The sequence below is a fragment of the Notolepis coatsorum genome, assembly GCF_963971535.1.
Source record: "Notolepis coatsorum genome assembly, chromosome: 6".
NCBI lineage: Eukaryota > Metazoa > Chordata > Actinopteri > Aulopiformes > Paralepididae > Notolepis > Notolepis coatsorum.
The window spans coordinates 168597573-168616996 of NC_140170.1; the positions used below are offsets into that span (position 1 = coordinate 168597573).

Sequence of the window (19424 nt, forward strand, 5' to 3'; positions counted from 1 at the left end):
TAGTAGTAGTAGTAGTAGTAGTAGTAGTAGTAGTAGTAGTAGTAGTAAGTAGTAGTAGTAGTAGTAGTAGTAGTAGTGATTCACCCTCAAATGTATATACTCTCTTTTTAGACTATTTTTGTACTCATAAACAGTACTGTATATTTGTAGATCTGGTATGTCTTAAATGTCTAGATGCAACAGTACTGTCTACCTGTATGTCATGCATGTCATATATTTTATGATGAATTGAAAACTGGGGACCCTGATGTAAACAAGACGAAAGTCTTTCTCTGGTCTGCATCCCCTTAACAATTGTGTGTATTGAGCCGTACTGTATTGTACCCATTCTGCAATCTGTTAATACAATTTTCAATCAATCAAACCTTAGATTTCTATCATATTTACATAATATTCCACTATATAAATACTGTGGTGAATCACTACAGTATTTCTGTAGTAAAAAAAAAATATATATAGTATGTTGTAACACTTCCTCCGGTCCTGGTCCTATGGGACCAGGACCCAGACATTCATATTCACAACCTCCCATCAATAACCCTCAGTCAACATTGCCAACCGGTGGGCTGATACAGATCTGGCATCAGCTCACACACCAACTTGTTATGATTTATTGTCAGTTATGTTTATTGTGTTTATTGTCTGTTGTCTCCACTTTGTTAGTCTTGTGTTCCCCTGTCTGTGGTTTGTAATTATGTTTTAGTCTGGTTGTTTATTTGTTATTGTTTTCCCAGTGTACTTTGTGTTCTATTGTTTCTGTCTACCACACCTGTGTCTTGTTTGTAAATTACCCTCTGTGTCTATCAGTGTCTTGTCAATTAGTCTGTGTATATAGTCCTGTCTGTCCTGCCCTGCTGGGCGCGATCATTGTTAAATGTTACCTGTGTGTGTTAGTCGTGTATGTACCTTGTTGTGAAGTAAACTGTTCATCGTCACGTTCTGTCTCCGGTCTCATCAGTCTCTACTCTGCCATCTGGGTTCATCATGCCAAAGAAGCGTACTAATCGTAACAAGTATGTATGAAAAAACCCAGGAATACTGTAGGTGTCTATGATAGTTCATAATCATATGGGACACCAAGAAGAGAGGACTGTCTACTCTCATTTAAAAACAAAAAAACAAAACAGATCAACTGACCATAGTATCCTCTACCTGTGTTTCCACCTGGAAGTCAGACAGGAAACCGATGCTGAACTTGTGACTGAAAGCAAGTTGTGTTTTTACAAATGATAAACAGGCAACTCCTGTGTATTTGTGTGTTAATGTGTGTTTGTGTCCTTGTTATGGACAGTCAAGGACATAGAGCTGTGAGTGCTGTTTCCTAAAGGAACAAGCCAACATGGGAAATGCGCTTACCGTCTTCTCCAGAGTCAGACAGTTTCCTCTCTGTGTGTTCAGTAGAAAGCTATCCGGCTGCAAGCTAGCCTAGCTTAGCACAAATGAATGGAAGCGGATATGGACCACTAGCTTAGTTTAACAATCCGGGAGAGGTGTTTTTGGCCAACAGCTAGGCTAGCTGGTACATATACACTTCTATTAATTTGTGCTAAGCTAGGCTAGCTTGAAGCCGGATAGGTTTCTCTACTGAATGCACAGAGAGGAAATTGGTATTTATTTCTTGACTGACTCTGGAGAAGACGGTAAGCACATTTCCTATAATGTTGGTGTGCGTGTACCTTTGAGGTTAGGGTAATAAGGGGTTAAGGGATTAATGTAAGTCAATGGACTGCCACAAGAAATTAAAATGTGTGTGGGTGTGCACGTGTGTTTATAGATGTTTGTGGGTATGTCTTTGTGTCCATGTGTGTGTGTGTGTGGACACCAGAAGGCAGACTAGTATCACTGGCCTCCATTGTAAGCATAGTCTGCCTTGTTGTGCATCACCAGCTGGTTGTCCACGAAGTAGAAGCTGTCTGACCTGGTCTCATAAGGACACTCCACCGTCTGACCAACTGCAAGGCAAAAGACACACACGTCAAACAACGAGGGTTTGGGCGATAAGGTTAGAAATTAATATCAGTATCACAATACTCATGAGGATCAATACACATAATGAGTATTTTAGGAATTTCAGGAGGAAGCATAGACCAGTCAGCACCCCTATTCCTCACATTTGACCTATTCACTCACTGACGGCGGAGGCAACCATGCAAGGTGCCAACCTGCTCATCGGGAGCAATTAGGGGTCAAGTGTCTTGCTCAAGGACACTTTGACACGCTGCCCGGGAGGAGCGGGAATCGAAACCTCCGGATTACCAGACGACTGCTCTACCCCCCCGAGCCACTGTCGCTTGTCATTCGCTCCCACCTTGTGCATTTTCCTCTTTAAATACCTCCCCTTTTCTATTTCTTAACCTAAAACCTGTTCATATTCATTATTAAACACTTTGTAAATATATTTATTTATGTATTTATCACCTTACATGCCACCACTACTAGTATTTAGCATTTATTATATTATATATATACAGTATATTATATGTCAAATCTTACTTTTCAACCTTGTCAGACTGCGAGTTGATGCTGTTCTGCTGTCGTACTTGTAGTTTGTGGTCTGTCGTGGTCAGAGAGTTACTATAGACCACCACAACACTTCCGGTATTTTCAGCTCATGGGAGAGCGCGGGGGGATGAAATTAATTAATGTTGATTAGAACCTTGACGTAAGTGGTTGTAGCTACTGCTGTGGGAGTGCTGGAGACATGTTCCAATAGACCTTTTTACACGCCTGAGTCTCCTGAACACGGAGAGACCAATCCCAAGTCGATCAGCACTTTCTCTGCCGAGCTATAATCACTTTTCCGCACCTACTCCTCAAACTCTGCATGCGCAGATCGCCCAGGGAGTCTCTCTGGATTGTTCTTTTTACCCCGGCCTGTCAAGCCTGCTGTCATTGCCTTCTGTGTTCCTATTCGTCACTCACCTGGACCGCCCCCCTGGCACCAGCCACACTGCAGAATCTGGGCATCTTTGCCCCAAGATGTCCGATACTGCCAAAACCAAAACGTTCTCAGAGCCGAGGACGGCATGGATCATAACTGACCGTCCATGACCCCGTTTCACCGAATGACCCAAGTCGGCCGACCATCATTCACAAACAAAAGACGTTGTCCACCACAGGGACATTTTGTCTGGGACAAACTAAAGATGGCAAAATTTGCAGTGTGGAAAAAACTAAAACAATACGAACACACAGATAAGAGCATAAAGGATAAACATGACTATACTGCTCAGCCCTAGCGGTGACTCACCCAGGCTCTGGGACAGCTGAGGGAACTCGTAGATGTGGTGTTACTGCTGTTTGGTATACAGAAGCCAAAATCAAAGTCAAAGCTCTTCAGCAGCTAGTCACGGAAATAATGTCTCTCGATCATCCGGAAGTTGTTTAAAGGCTGACGTCCCACTGTGAATTCCACTCTGAGTGGATGAAAGAGAGCCAGAAAGAGAGAGTAGTCATTATATTACAACAATGCAGTTATGTCATACAACACAGGCAAAATGGTCTGTGTGTGTGTGTGTGTGTGTGTGTGTGTGTGTGTGTGTGTGTGTGTGTGTGTGTGTGTGTGTGTGTGTGTGTGTGTGTGTGTGTGTGTGTGTGTGTGTGTGTGTGTGTGTGTGTGTGTGTGTGTGTGTGTGGGGGGTGTGTCTGTGTGTATGCTTGTGGTCTACTGCCAGGGGTGCTGATTGTTTTGTTCAGATGTAGAATAAAAATTGCGTGGATTTATATAGCGCCTTTCATGAAACCCAATGACGCTTTACAAATAAAACATAAGCAGAAGAAATAATAATAACAATGGGCCTCATGCATGAAGCGATATAAGAACAGATTTCGTTCTTAACTAGCATTTCCTCTTACTTTGTTCTTACCTGGGATTCAGCAACGTTTTCTTATTGTTGCTTTTTTCTCAGGCAAGAACAAATTATAAGAGTGGTCGAGAGCACTCTTACCGAAATAAGAAACTCTTACCCAAAAAAAAAATAAATAAAAAAAGCATACTATTGGTTAATTGCCCCCAAATACGACTTTAAAAATACAGAACTTTTCAATAATTATTATTATTATTATAACGTATTGCGTGCGTTCTGTCTGAAATGGATAATATATTACTGTTAGAACAGTTATGCTCTGGCCGCCCAGGCCATTGATTGATTGAAGATGTTATTAACAGATTGCAGAATGGGTACAATACAGTACAGCTCAATACACACAATTGTTAAGGGGATGCAGACCAGAGAAAGACTTTTGTCTTGTTTACATGATCAGGGTCCCCCATTTTCAATTCATAATGACATTTATGACATACACAACATACAGATATACAGATATATATCATGACATTTATACAGATATGCAGTACTGTATACGTAGCATAGAACGCATATTTAGAGATAGTCTATATCAGTGGTTCCCAAACTTCGGTTTTATGCGGACCACTAGATTGTTATCAAGAACATTTGCGGACCACCTCGTATGCAAACAGTAAAACATAAATAAATAAACAACTGACTTAAACCCAGTAATACACGAGAGCCCTACCCAAAGCTGTAAAGGAATGTGAATCACTACCCACTTTCAAAAACACTCTCAAAGAACACCTACGGGAGACTGCAATTCGAAACTGGCCCCTACAAATGTCCTAACCCAGTTGTACAGTGAAGACCAAGTATGGCCTTGTCAGTATTCCAATGTACAAAACCTGGGTAAGAACAGATTTGGACTTTAAGAACGGCTTGATGAATGTGGCGGTGGCTTTTCTTATTGTTCTCTTAACACTTTCTATGCCACTCACGAGTTTTCTCGGAATTATTAATATTACGTTGAAAGCCACTCACGAGAATTCTCGGATTTTTTATTTTTATTTTTTTTAAGCGATCTGAAATCATATTGCATCACGCGAGCCTACCCTAGTCTACCCGAGAGCCGCCGGCGATCAGATGTGGAAAAAAGCGCCCCCTATCGTCTCCCAGATGACATAAGGGATTTTGGAATGGACTCAATGAAAATGGATGGGGGAAAAAATCCTGTACTCCACATTTTCCAGTCCACTGATGCAGCCGGGGTTACCACAGTTCATTCTGGAGCCTCTGAGCTCCGCGGAATCATGTGTTCTACTGTACACACGTTAGATCTATACACTTGATCAGGAATTGGAATATACCAGTTGGATATCATCTGATGTCAGGTAAGGAATCTATGTTATCAGTGTTAGGATAATCAGACTCATTTTGATGAAGATATAAGCTGTTTTGTGAAATGTCCTCTATCGGTTTCACTGTAAAAATCCAAGAGGAAATGAACAAGGCTATTATCAGCGCGCGGCTCGAATGGGCGTGCGTGTACGTATAATATTGATCATCTAGCGTTTATTTGAAAACAATTCATAAATAGGCCGACAAATATCAACGTTCTGGAATATTCCAGTAAAAGACGATTATTACAGAATGGCCCAGAATGGGCTGTTTTTTACCTCAAAACGGGTGCTTTTCAAAATGCTCTCAAACGGAAATGAGACGATAAAAAACCAATCTGCCTTGACAGCACTGACTGGAAAAGGATTATTTGATAAGCGACGGGCAGATTAGACACATAGCCATAATTTAAAACATAGATTAGGCGATATTAAGGTTAACATTGGCGCCGATGGTGGCATTCAAGCGCTAACTCTGGCGCCACCTGGTGGCACTGAAAGTGTTAACAGACAGGTAAGCAAGAATATAAGAAAAATAATAAGAGAGTATTGTTTTTTTTTTTTTTTTTTTATATCTTTCTTCCCCTCCTTTTTCCCGTTTTTTCTCCCATCCCACCCTTCCTGGTTGTTGCGTACTTTCCCCTACTGTTGGTCCGGGAGACCGGAGACTGTCACATGCTTTCCTCCGACGCATGTGCAGCCTGGGGCAGGCCAACCTGGCCGCGCAGGTTCTCACCGGGGAGAGTGTAGCGTGTGGGAGGCCACACTATCTCTCCTCAGATCCAACCCTCGCTGAGCAGGCGCCCCGACCGAACTGTAGGGGTCGCTGTCCACAACGCCCAGGACCCACCCTTCAGCTTCCCACCCCCTGATACAGCCAATTGTATCAGCGTGAGAGGACAGCCAAGCTGATAGCAACGCCGGGAGCTGGATTCGAACAGGCGAATCCTAGTGTCTCCCGGTGTTGGTGACACCCACCCACCCACCCACCTCAAAGCCTCCCTCTCCTGCATCCTCTCCATTGATGGCACGAATGGAGGTAGGTATAAATGAGAATTTGTATCTATTGTTTTTAGCTGCAGGGGTCTCCAAATTGTTGGCCGGAAGGCAATAATTGATACTCCGGATTTAGGTGGTGAGAGAGCTGTCCACTCTAATCGATGATGCCTTCCTGAGCACCTGCTCATCATATGACTGAGACAGCTGAATTGTACCGCCACAATCTTGCTAGCCCCCCTCACAATCCCATTAAGGGCATTCTTCTGTTTAATGCCAAGGTTTCCATACCAACAAATGGCAGCAAAGGAAACAACAGACTCTATGAAGGCCCTATAAAACAAGATCATCAAGGACTTATCCACCTGAAATTTGGCTAGCTTCCTTAGACAGAAGAGGCGCTGCTGACCTTTCTTACAGACCATTTCAATGTTTTTGATTGGATTTGATTTTGATTTGAAATCTTTATTTCGGTAAATGAATACAAACAAAATTAATAACTAAACAAAATCAAAACATAACTCAAACAAAATAATAATTAAAAAGAAAGCAAAACATAACTCAATTTACATGTTCGAAAAAGGAGTAGGAAGAAGTATACACTTATTTAATCCTACCCCTTTTCCACTACTCAAATGAGTGTACTAATTTAAAACATTAAAAAAAAAATATATATATATATATATATATATATATATATATATATATATGCAAAACAAAACAAAAAAAACTATATATGTAAAACATGAAAGAAATAAAATACAAATGTAAACACCCGTGAATATCAAGTCCCTTCCTCATCCCTGTACCTCGTGAACATAATTTCCTTATACATCAGTTTGAATTGTCTCATGTTTGGACATTGCTTTAGCACCACATTTAGACTGTTCCACAGTTTCACTCCACATATTGAGATGCAGTGTCTTCTCATTAGAACTTTTAAATTGAGTTCTCCCCTCAGATTATAACCCCCCTCCCTATCAAAGAACAGTTCTTGAATGTTTCCTGGAAGTACATGACCTTTTGCTTTATACATTAATTGTGCCGTTTTAAATTCCACAAGATCATTTAACTTGAATGTTTTTGACTTTAAAAATAATATGTTTGTGTGATCACGATAACCTGTAATGTGAACTATCCTTATGGCCCTTTTTGGAGTATAAAAAGTGGTTGTAGTGTAGAATTATAAGTGTTTCCCCAGACTTCAGCACAGTAATTTAAATATGGTAAAACTAGTGAACAGTAGAGAATGTAGAGTGATTTTCTATCCAGAATGTGCTTTACTTTACTCATGACTGAAATGCTTCTTGACAGTTTAGATTGGACATGTTTTATGTGAGGTTTCCAACAGATTTTATGGTCTATTATTACACCTAGGAATTTATTTTCATAAACTCTTTCAATAATCACATCATTTATTTTAACTTGTACTTGAGTATTTAATCTATACAGTTTCCAAATAACATAATTTTAGTTTTAATAATGGCTTGGATTTATATAGCGCTCTTCATGACACCCAGAGCGCTTCACAGAGTCCATTATTCATTCATACACAGTCATACCGGTGATGGTAAGCTACAATTGCAGCCAGAGCTGCCCTGAGGCAGACTCACGGAAGCGTGGCGAATAATCATCGCCTACGGCCCCTCCGACCACCACCAACATTCATTCACATGCATACACATTCATACGAGGCAAGTAGGTTAAGTGTCTTGCCCAAGGACACAACGGCGATGGGATGGACAAGGGCTTGAGCGGGATTCGAACCACCAACCCTTCGATCATTGGACGACCCGCTCTACCCCTGAGCCAAAGCCACCCCACAAGTGATCATTTGTTTCTATCAAACGATTTTTTTAATTTCTTCATTTCAGATGTGATGACCTCTAAAAGCTGCTGGATATTCTCACCAGAAAAAAAAAGATTAGTGTCATCTGCAAATAAAATACATTTAAATATATTGGATACTTTACATATATTGTTAATGTACAAGATGAACAGTTTTGGACCCAACACTGACCCCTGGGGGACACCACAAGCAATGTCCAAACATTCAGATTTATAATCTCTCATTGTCACAAATTGTCACAAAAAATCTTTTATTTAGATAGCTTCTCACCCAGTCCAATACTACCCCCCTGATCCCATATCTTTCCAATTTCCTGATTAATATATCATGATTAATATTATCAAATGCTTTTTCATCAATGAATCAATGAATACTCCAGCTACATGTTATTTTTAATCTATGGAATTTGTGATTTTTTCAATGAGTTCTATTAATGCTAGTGATGTTGACCGGTGTGTTCTGAATCCATACTGGCTATCGGTGAGTAAATTATGTTTATCAATGAATTTATCTAATCTGTTGTTGAAGAGTTTTTCTAATACTTTTTTAAACTGAGGAAGTCGAGAAACAGGCCTATAATTTGTGAAGTGGTGTTTATCTCCAGTCTTGAACAGAGGTATGACTTTTGCTATTTTCATTTTATTCGGAAATCGACCAGTTTTGAATGATAAATTGCAGATGTGCGTGAGTGGTTTTGAAATCCCACTAATGACATTGTTTACTATGCATATCTATTTCATTACTGTCTGTAGATGTCTTGTTTTAGTCGTTTCTATAATTTAATTGTCATCTACCACTTCCAGAAACATTGAACTAGGATTTCTTTCAATATAATTGTCTTTTATGTCTTCAGGAGTCACTGGATCTGGGATTTTCCCCACTAATTCTGGTCCAATATTTACAAAAAAATTATTAAAGTTGTTAACCACATCATCCATATTGCTAATAGTTTGATCATTTTCCATAAAATACTGAGGATAGTTTATTTGTCTTGATCTATTCCTGATAATACCATTTAATATATTCCAAACACCTTTAATATTATATTTGTTGTTATCTAATATTCTACTATAATGATCCTTCTTACATCTTCTCATAATATTAGTTAACTTATTTTTATATTTCTTATATTTATTTTCTGCCTCTTTATGTTTTATAAATTCTCTATATAGTGTATTTTTCTTTTTACATGCATTCTGTAATCCCCTTGTGATCCATGGGCTGTCTGAGTGTTTATGTTTACCGGTATATTCTTTTATTGGACAATGTTTATGATATAATAAGTTAAATATAGATAAGAATGTTTCATATGCTTTATCAGTGTCTTCCTCTTTGTATACTATCTCCCAATTTTGTAGTAGCAAATCATTTTTGAAAGCGTTCATTGATTCTTCTGTCCTCACTCGTTTAAATTGTAGTTTATTGTCCTGCTTGTTTTCTGTGTAGTTGTTGTCATAAACTGTAAAAACTGGTAAATGGTCGCTGATGTCATTTATTAGTAATCCACTCACTGTATTGTTTTCTATAATATTTGTAAATATATTGTCTATCAGAGTGGCACAATGGGATGTGATTCGGCTGGGTCTTGTGATTTTTGGATAAAGGCTCAAACTATACAATGTTAAAATCAAATTTCAGACGATTGTCAATAATGGAACCGAGATATTTATAAGTGGTCACCAAATCCACTGTCTGGCCATTAATGACACTACTCTGAGGAGCTAGTGAAGATCGTCTAAAATCAATGCACATATCTTTAGTCTTTGTGACATTTAGTTGTAGAAATGCCTCATCGCACCAGGAAACAAAGTCATCTACTGGGCCACCCATGGCTGGCCTCATTGTCACTCAGGAGACTAACAATTACAGAATCATCTGCAAATTTGACGATGTGACTATTTGCATCCTCGGATTTAAATAATTATAATAACAATAAAGAATACGAGAATATTTGTATCATTAACAATTACGTTTTACATTTATAGTCATGATTCAACGAGGCATTGTGATGTCCCGAAGAATGGACACATCTACATTCTGCTCTCAGCACATCCCATTCCTTTCATGTAGGCTATATATTTGCCATTTTGTATTAATAGTCCATATACTGGCTTGTTCTCTATTGTTGTTTTTTATTGTTCGTTTTATTTCTTACATTGCTTAGTGTGCACATTGTAAGAGCCAGTGGAGAACCATTCCACTGCTCATCTTACTGGTATGATGTTGCATGTGACAAATAAAACCTTGAACTTGCACGTGAACTTGAACATCAATCATGTAAAATGAGCCATGCCATCCAATAATCAGTGATACATTTCTAGCCACTGGGACATTCCAGAGGGAGCTAGGAGACAGGGTGGGCATATCGCAGCCATCCATCAGCCGCAGCCTCCAGCGAGTTGTGGATAGAATCATACAACTGGCCACACAATACATCCAATTCCCATATACTGAACAACAACAGATCCCAGTCAAGAGAGGATTCCATGCCATTGCTGGTCTGCCCAACCCCATTGGCGCAATTGACTGCATGCACGTGCGCATCAAGGCACCCTCCCCAGATGAGTTTCCATATCTCAACAACAGAAAGCAATACCACTCCATCAACGTTCAAATCATCTGCGATGCCCAGAACCACCAGCTCAAAGTGGTCTCCCGCTTCCCAGGAGGTGTACACGACTCCTACATCTTACAGAACAGCTCTGTGGGTAATGCGCCTCGAGCAAGGAGATGCTGGAGACGCATTGGCTAATTGGTAAGTATTTGTGTGTAATTAATTGTTCCAGCAACAATAGGCTTCTATTCTTCTAATGACTTGTTTTACTGTATTAGGAGATCATGGATATGCGCTGGCCCACTGGTTGATGAACCCACTCAACAACCCCCAGACGGAGCAGGAGGTGGTCTACGATGAGAGCCACACGCTCGTTCCACCACCGATCGCTTGTTATACTCCTTATCTGACTCTATATCCACATCTGTCTGTGCATACACCTGTACCTGCATATAATCCTTTTTACATATCTGTAGAGACTATATCTATATCTGTACATATCCCTTACCTACTCTTACAAGTTACGCTGCTGGCCAGTCTGACTTACTACCATAGTGTATTTATACCTGTATCACTGTGTACATATTCATTCTACAACTCTGTATATATCTGATTAGCACTATTACTCAGTAGTACTAATTGATATATTTTATACCCAGTTTAATCACTTGTACATTGTATATTACTATTGCACTTTACTGTTACGTTTGCACTCCATTTCCAGATCTGTGTCTGAGGATCGCAGCCTCTGGGAGGGTGTGTAGGGGTGGAGGAGGTCAGATAGCTACTGGGGGGCAGAGGGCATGGAGGGGTCTTTAAGTAAGTTATTTGAGATACTTGACCTGCGTGTACGTATGTTGGTGATGTGAACGTGACTCGCGTTGCTCCCACGGTCCTCAGTCGCAGGAAGGCCCGGGGTGAACTGGTAGCGCACAAATCGTCCAGCAGTAGAATCTATTTCCCCATCCTCCTCATCGTCCTCTGAGAACCACAACACACACACACACCACAAACACTTCAAACCACTGCTACTGGGATTATGTTCAAATAACAAGCCCAGCGGAGGATTTTGGTATTAAATTAATAGAGAGTCATTATCTCCACCAATGTGTGTTTTCACCCCTGTCTGTTTATCTGACTGTGAACAAGATATCTCCAAACACTGTGGTTGAATTACCAAGAGGATTTACTATGAACGATCATGACCACAAGAGGAAAAGGACCTATTGATTTTGGTGACCCCATGACCTTTCCTCTAGTTCCAACATCAGGCCAAACTGAAAAGTGATGGTCGGATTGTCAAAAGATTTGCTGTGAACATGCATGGCCCCAAGAGGAAGAAACCAGGGTGTGAACTACGGGGGAGTATTGTTGGATCATGTAGTAAAGTCAGTGTTAAAGTAAAGAAAACTCCTTTCAATTGGTGTGATTCATGCATGGAGTTAATTCATCACCAATTCACTATTGATAAAGATCCAGCTACCGACATGGTATTCCTACCATCACCATTATGTGGCGCAATGCCATAAACTTTCTTTCTGTTTATCAACTCAAACATCCGAAAATAATTTCCTTTCTCAGTCCTGCTCGGTCCACATGCCGAATCACCTTCATGGGCAAGTACGAATGAAGTAATGTACAAAAGAAAACAAGGAAGCTTGTTAACTTGAAGAAAACTGACACCTGATACACCTGCCGGGACTGCTGCCAGCACAAACAGAATGTTGTAAGGGCCAACGCAGGACAGACCGATAGGGGAAGAGGAAGAGGCAGATGATTATGCTAACCTCATCTGCCCCTCTCTCTCTCTTGGCTAACTGGACAAGCTATAGTGGAGAGAATGGAAGAAAGGCAACTCATTTGACAGCAGGTAACTATTTGCTCCAACTTCGATGGAAACGTGAGATGCACAGTATGCAGAGATACAAAAACTCTTCTGTTTCCTGAAAATGTAACCGACACACACTTCTCATAACGTGCACTTGCTAACACCCGGCGAGCCGGCCAGACAGGTGGTTGAGTTCTGTGACTGCAAGTAAAGACAAAGCGCCAGGCAGAACACGTGAATGATACTGACAGCGAGACGAACCCCTCAACGGATTGCGTGAAAGAAGCCTGTCATTTCCCCTTTTCGTGGATCTTAATGGAACGCCTCTTTGGAGAAATTTGACCCAGCGACTTTTATCTCATCTTGAATTGAACGAGGTCATCGCCAGTCCCTGTCATGGTTTCCAGGATGAACAGTGAAAGCAGCCGAGCCCAGGCCTCTATGGGCTACTGTAAGGGATATTCCTAATTAACTGTATTATTCACTTTTAGTACTGTATTGTATGTGATGGGTTGGCTACCTGTTGATAAGGACTGGAACCCTTGTAGGAAGCCTGGCCTATTTCTGTTAGCATTTACAACCCCTCCCCACCCCACCTACCCAACCTCCTCCAATGTACAGTTGCTTCCCCCTCAAATGTATATACTCTCAAATGTATATAATGTATATACTTTCTTTTTAGAAACTCTGTCTATTAATCAGTTTCCAATGACAGGCGTTACTTTTAAATAGTACTGTATATTTGTAGATATGGTATGTCATAAATGCCTGGATATAACAGTACTGTCTATCTGTATGTCATGTATGTCATATATATTATGATGAATTGAAAATGGGGGACCCTGATGTAAACAAGACGCAAGTCTTTCTCTGGTCTGCATCCCCGTAACAATTGTGTGTATTGAGCCGTACTGTATTGTACCCATTCTGCAATCTGTTAATAAAGTTTTCAATCAATCAATCAATCAATCAATCAATCAATCAATCAATCATTGTATTATCATAGGCTATTTTGTAGCTATGTGGCCCTCGTATTTGACTTATCAATTTATCAGATAACACCAGGAGATAACACCAGGAGATATGCCAGAATGGACAGATTTGAACACAGAAGCCAATCTAACCAGTTGACAAAAAGGAAGGCAGTCCACATCAAGAAATGCTGTTGACAGGCGGCTGGGTGGCGCAGCGATCTAAGCGCTCGTCACCAACGCGTAAGACACCGGTATCGAATCCGGCTGTCAGCATTGCCTCCCGATTGGGCCGGCCATCACACCGGTTCCTGACAGGGAGCGAGCGAGCGAACTCCTGATATCCTGATATGAGGCGGCGCGTGTCCGAGTGTGTCTGTGTGTGTGTGTGTTACCTGGAAGCACACGTGGGGGGGGCCTGCGATTCTTGACCAATAAAAAGTGTTTAGGGGCGGGACTCGGCCGCGTAATCGCTCAACTAGAGACACAGCGAGCGAATATCTGAGGGGTGGACGACATCGCTGCTCAGTTCGCTGTCGCTCGCAGCAGGTCAGGATAGTCTGATTGAAACTAATACATTTTAATCATTTTCGCAATCACGCTCGCTCACGTCGCTCCCTGTCAGGAAGGGGTGTCATACTGACTCAATTGGCAGAGTCAGCGGCAGGGAAGTCGATGGGTGGTAATCTGGTCGTTGTAAACAGCGACTCCTACAGGTCGGTCAGGGCGCTTGCACAGCAAGGACAGGAGATGGCGAGGGTAGTGTGAGCCTCCCACACGTTACACCTCGCCAATGAGAGTCCACGCTGGCAGGTGAAAAGAAGTGGCTGGCTGACTCCGCATGTATCGGAGGGGACATGCGATAGATTCTTCAACCCTCCCTACGACCGACCAGTGGGGGGCACATGCGAGCAACGATCAAGACAGGGGAGGGGGGAATTGGCACGACTAAATTGGGATGGGAGAAAAATAGAAAAAGAAGGAGAAAAAGTTGATAAAAAAAAAAAAAAATGCTGTTGGCAGTATAATGAAACATTATCTTGCGTATGGTATACTTTAGGGCTGGGCGGTTAATCGAGTTTCAATTCCAATTACGATTTTGACTTCCCACAATCATGAAAGATAAAACGATTACTGTGTTGCATCATGCCACGTTGCTCTCATTTTGTGTCACACCCTTCCTTCACAGCGGTGCGCTCCGCCCCTCCCTCAAGCCCAAACAGTGGTTTCAGTTGGTGTTGAGAGGGAGGAGGGAGCCACGGGGTGTTCCAGGTCATTTGAAACTAAATTAATCTTTGGTAACTTGTAGAAGATGACAGAAAGGCAGCCTTTGGTCGGGGAAGAAAATGTAAAACAAATTCAGTCATCATATCAGTGTCATCATATGATGTTCTCAAACCGATGAGTAATCGTGTATAATAATCGTGATTCCAATATCAATCAAAATAATCGTGATTATGATTTTTGCCACAGCCGAGCAGCCCTAGTATAGTTGGACTATCTGGAGATGTCAATAGCCCTCAACCCGAGTGCATCATCTGCACGGTTATGTTAGCTAACTTTGCTATTACCAACTGATGCCAACGGTGCTGCCAAGTGAGTTGAAGAGCCCTCCAGGCTCAGTTGTGACATGAATGAGAGACAGCCACGTTAATGAGACAGCTACGGCAATGAGACAGCTATGGTAATGAGACATTAATAGCGGTGTATTCAGTTTCTCCAGTTAAATTGGACCCTAAATTCTACCCTGTGTCTGATTACCATGTCTATTTTGTAATGACAGCATTGGGGGACACACTATTATGGTGGTAGCTTCTGACTGCTAGCTTTTCAGAAGATCTTTCAGAGAAACAGTACAAGGATGTCTCTGCTGAGCTCCTAAGATGTCTGTTGAGCTGTTTTTCTCTCTCTCTCTCTCTCTCTCTCTCTCTCTCTCTCTCTCTCTCCCTCTCTCTCTCTCCACATAGAAGTGCTGCTTGTGCTGCTTTCTGATCTATGTTTCTGTAATCTCTGATTGCACGTCAACAAGGCACAAATTAGATTACTTAATCCATCATAGGCCTTGATATCACCCCCAAATCATAACAGTTGATATTCATTATTGTGATCATTATGGGCTGGGCAGTGTAGCTGTTGGTCCCTACCTGTCAAAGTTCCTCTTCTTCTTCTTTAGGGACCACTACTTAAATACCAGTAGGGGGCAGCGGAGCTTTTATTACTATCCATAAATTTTTAGCTCACATTCAGAACATCAAACAGAAACATCAAATCAAATAGCCGATGGAATGAATGTACCTTAATGCATAAATATATACGTATGCATTTTATTGTTGACTGTCTTCACATGTTAGGTTCACATTGGACTACTACTACTACACACACACACAAACACACACACACACAACTAGGGCAACACTGCAATATAACACAGAACAGCACAACACTACAAAGCAACAGAACACACAACATAAGAACTGCATAGCATGGCACAACAACAACACGACACAACCACAACACAACCACAACACAACAACACGACACAACACAACAACAACACGACACAACACGACACAACAACAACACGACATGACACAACACAACAACAACAACACAACATGACACAACAACACAACAACAACATGACATGACACAACATAACGGAACACAAGAACAACACAACACGACAACAAGGAAGTGAGCCAGTGCTCAGTACCGGACGCCTGTATCAGTTCCGCAACCGTTCCTATTTCCGGGGTAGGCCTGATTGGCCCCGACAGGCACGTGACCCGCCGCGGCCACGCCCCGCGGCAGCCCCAGCGGCAAGCACGCTACTGCTGGAGTTCGCTTCGCCTTTCACATCGCTGCCGTTGGCGAAAGCAGGATGAGAGGCGAGAGCGTAGATTTCGCTGTGTATCATTTAATCATTTAACATTTGAAAGGCATACATTGTTGTCATACAGAAGTACAGAATACTTTTATCCAAAATGCTTCTTACTGTTACACTGTTAGAGACTGTGCTAGACAAATGAATGACTAATTCGGTCAGAAATAACGTAACTAATAACGTTAGTAAACACTGCTTATATGCTTATTATGTCTGCGGGGTACAGTAAACGTTTCTCCCGGTACATTCTGAAGAGCACACCGCTGTATGTTGGAGAACCAGCGGTCTTCCGAAGTTCCGCTCCTCCTCACTCGACTGAGACTAAAGCCGTGCACAGCTCAGCCCTGTGAGACGCGAGCAGGAAGGAGCTGGGAGTCCTTCCAATCGGAATATGTTGTTTCTTTACACATATGTTGGATTATGAATATGTCTTTATAGCTACAAATGAATGCTGCCAGGCTGGTCCGCGACCCTCCGTGCTGCGATCACCAGCGGGGAGAATATGCTCACGCGAGCGGCATCGCTGAGCTCTGGTGACGGTCTTATTGGGGCTTATGCCGAGAACAGCAGTAACACAACATTGCAACTGTTGTGTTACTGCTTTCTGACCGAATTAGTCATTCATTTGTAGCTATAAAGACATATTCATAATCCAACATATGTGTAAAGAAACAACATATTCCGATTGGAAGGACTCCCAGCTCCTTCCTGCTCACTTTTGTTCTTAAAGGGGCACTTCACCAAAAAAACTATGCTGATTTACTATGCACATAAACTCACACATGTCCCACAACTGTAAACAGTATTGCACACAAATTATTGAATTCGACATTTATTGAGAGTTTAACTATGAGTGAACAAAACACTTTAACTTACCATCTTTAGATAATAAAGTATACTCAACCTCTACTGTCTTTAACTGAATGAACACAACACTCTAACTTACCATCTTTAGATAATAAAGTACTCAACCTCTACTGTCTTTAACTATGAATGAACACAACACTCTAACTTACCATCTTTAGATAATAAAGTACTCAACCTCTACTGTCTTTAACTATGAATGAACACAACACTCTAACTAACCATCTTTAGATAATAAAGTACTCAACCCCTACTGTATTTAACTATGAATGAACACAATACTCTAACTAACCATCTTTAGATAATAAAGTACTCAACCTCTACTGTCTTTAACTATGAATGAACACAACACTCTAACTTACCATCTTTAGATAATAAAGTACTAAACCTCTACTGTCTTTAACTATGAATGAATATAACACTCTAACTTAGCATCTTTAGTGGTTCTCAACCTATACTGTATTTAACTATGAATGAACACAACACTCTAACTTACCATCTTTAGATAATAAAGTACTCAACCTCTACTGTCTTTAACTATGAATGAACACAACACTCTAACTAACCATCTTTAGATAATAAAGTACTCAACCTCAACTGTCTTTAACTATGAATGAACACAACACTCTAACCATCTTTAGATAATAAAGTACTCAACCTCAACTGTCTTTAACTATGAATGAACACAACACTCTAACTTACCATCTTTAGATAATAAAGTACTCAACCTATACTGTCTTTAAGAATGAACACAATACTCTTAACTTACCTTCAAAACCTACCTGTTCTCCCAAGCATTCAACCTTCCTTACCCATAACCACCCTCCTCCAACTCGCCACCATGCATTTCCCCCTGCCCCACGTTCTCTCCTCTCCTGCCACCCCCCACCCCCCTTGGTTTTCCCTTACTCTCCTCTCGACTGTCTCCCCTACTCACTCCCGTATTTGTTATCCGTTACTCGTGGTTTTATGTTTCCTGTGTATTCTTATTGTCCTCCGTTTCCCTGTGGTTCTGTTTCTTTTTTTTTGTTTCTTTTTTTTTGCCTATTGTCAGCGACTTTGGGTCTTTGAAAAGCGCTTTACAAAATTAATTAATTATTATTATTATTATTATTATTATTACCATCTTTAGATAATAAAGTTATACTGTTATTATACTGTTATTATTTTATAAAAGGACATGCATGAATCATGTTTACTGAATGGTTGTATTGGTTGTAAGTGAGTGTATTGGAGACTGGTGAAATGATGGTCTGTATACTAATCAACATCAAACCAGACAATGTTCAAATAGGGCTCTTCATCAGGCAGCAGGGCGGACCTACTCTCACATGGCAACCATTAAACACAACACATGTATTATACGCTGAATTTAGTTTGCATTCATAAAAGAACCTGCTCACGTTATGCCCAAGAGGGACACGCAATTGTGGGTATAGCAGCTCGTCTGTTCGGCTTCACTTCAGTACACCCATCACATACCCCGCATAGCTACCCGCAATCCCAACACCTCCTCGGGCGTGATGTGTCCACTCTGTATCCGTAGGTCTTCCTCTGTGACAGGTTATGATGACGATTATAGAGAGGCTGCTGTTGAGGGACAGGCCGAGTTCTTGTTTTTGAAAGCACATGCCATGACAACTCGTCCAGATCAAGAGCGCGAGGGGATGGTGTGGGGTCCCCTTTTGAGACATCCACTAGAGGGGGACAAGCCCCTTCTTTTACATCCCTGTTAATCGGGATCACCCCCATAGTTGGATGCTCCGCACAGTTTGATTGATTGATGATGATTGATTGAAAATTGTATTAACAGATTGCAGAATGGGTACAATAATAATACATAAAAAAATAGGGAAACAATTAGGCCGTGAGCCAGGGCCCCAAATTTGGGCCACAGCTACCATCTTGGGGGACTAACTTTCATAGTGATTTTTGGGAAGGTATACATCCCTGCTGCTAGAAAATATGTGATAGCAATGCAGCAGTTGCCTCCAAATGTGTGCTATCATATCTTTTATAACACTATACCAAGCATATTTTTCAGGGCTCCTGTCCGAAATTACTTGTCCCAAATTAATCATGATAGCTCCTGAACCATAAGGCCTATATGCATGTGTCTGGTCTCCTTTGATAGGTAACAAGCTAGGACATATGAATCCAGTGTAAGTAAACCCACATATATTACCATTCCAGAGTAAATGGAGATACAATGAAGGAAAACATCATATTTATATCCTCGCCTGGTACATAATCTTAATTTAAAAGGCAATATGACCATTATTACCAATAT

The 19424-nt window shown here is 41.1% G+C and overlaps 1 pseudogene across 1 annotated transcript; it reads right to left on the reverse strand.

Annotated features, from left to right (window-relative positions):
* Positions 1-1839: 1839 nt before the first annotated feature.
* Positions 1840-18692, reverse strand: LOC311229742 (protein unc-119 homolog B-like; annotated as a pseudogene). Its single transcript has 4 exons — positions 18617-18692; positions 11459-11568; positions 3251-3416; positions 1840-1952 (listed from the first exon to the last, which is right to left on the reverse strand). The product of its transcript is annotated as a protein unc-119 homolog B-like (transcript).
* Between the last annotated feature and the right edge of the window lie 732 nt (positions 18693-19424).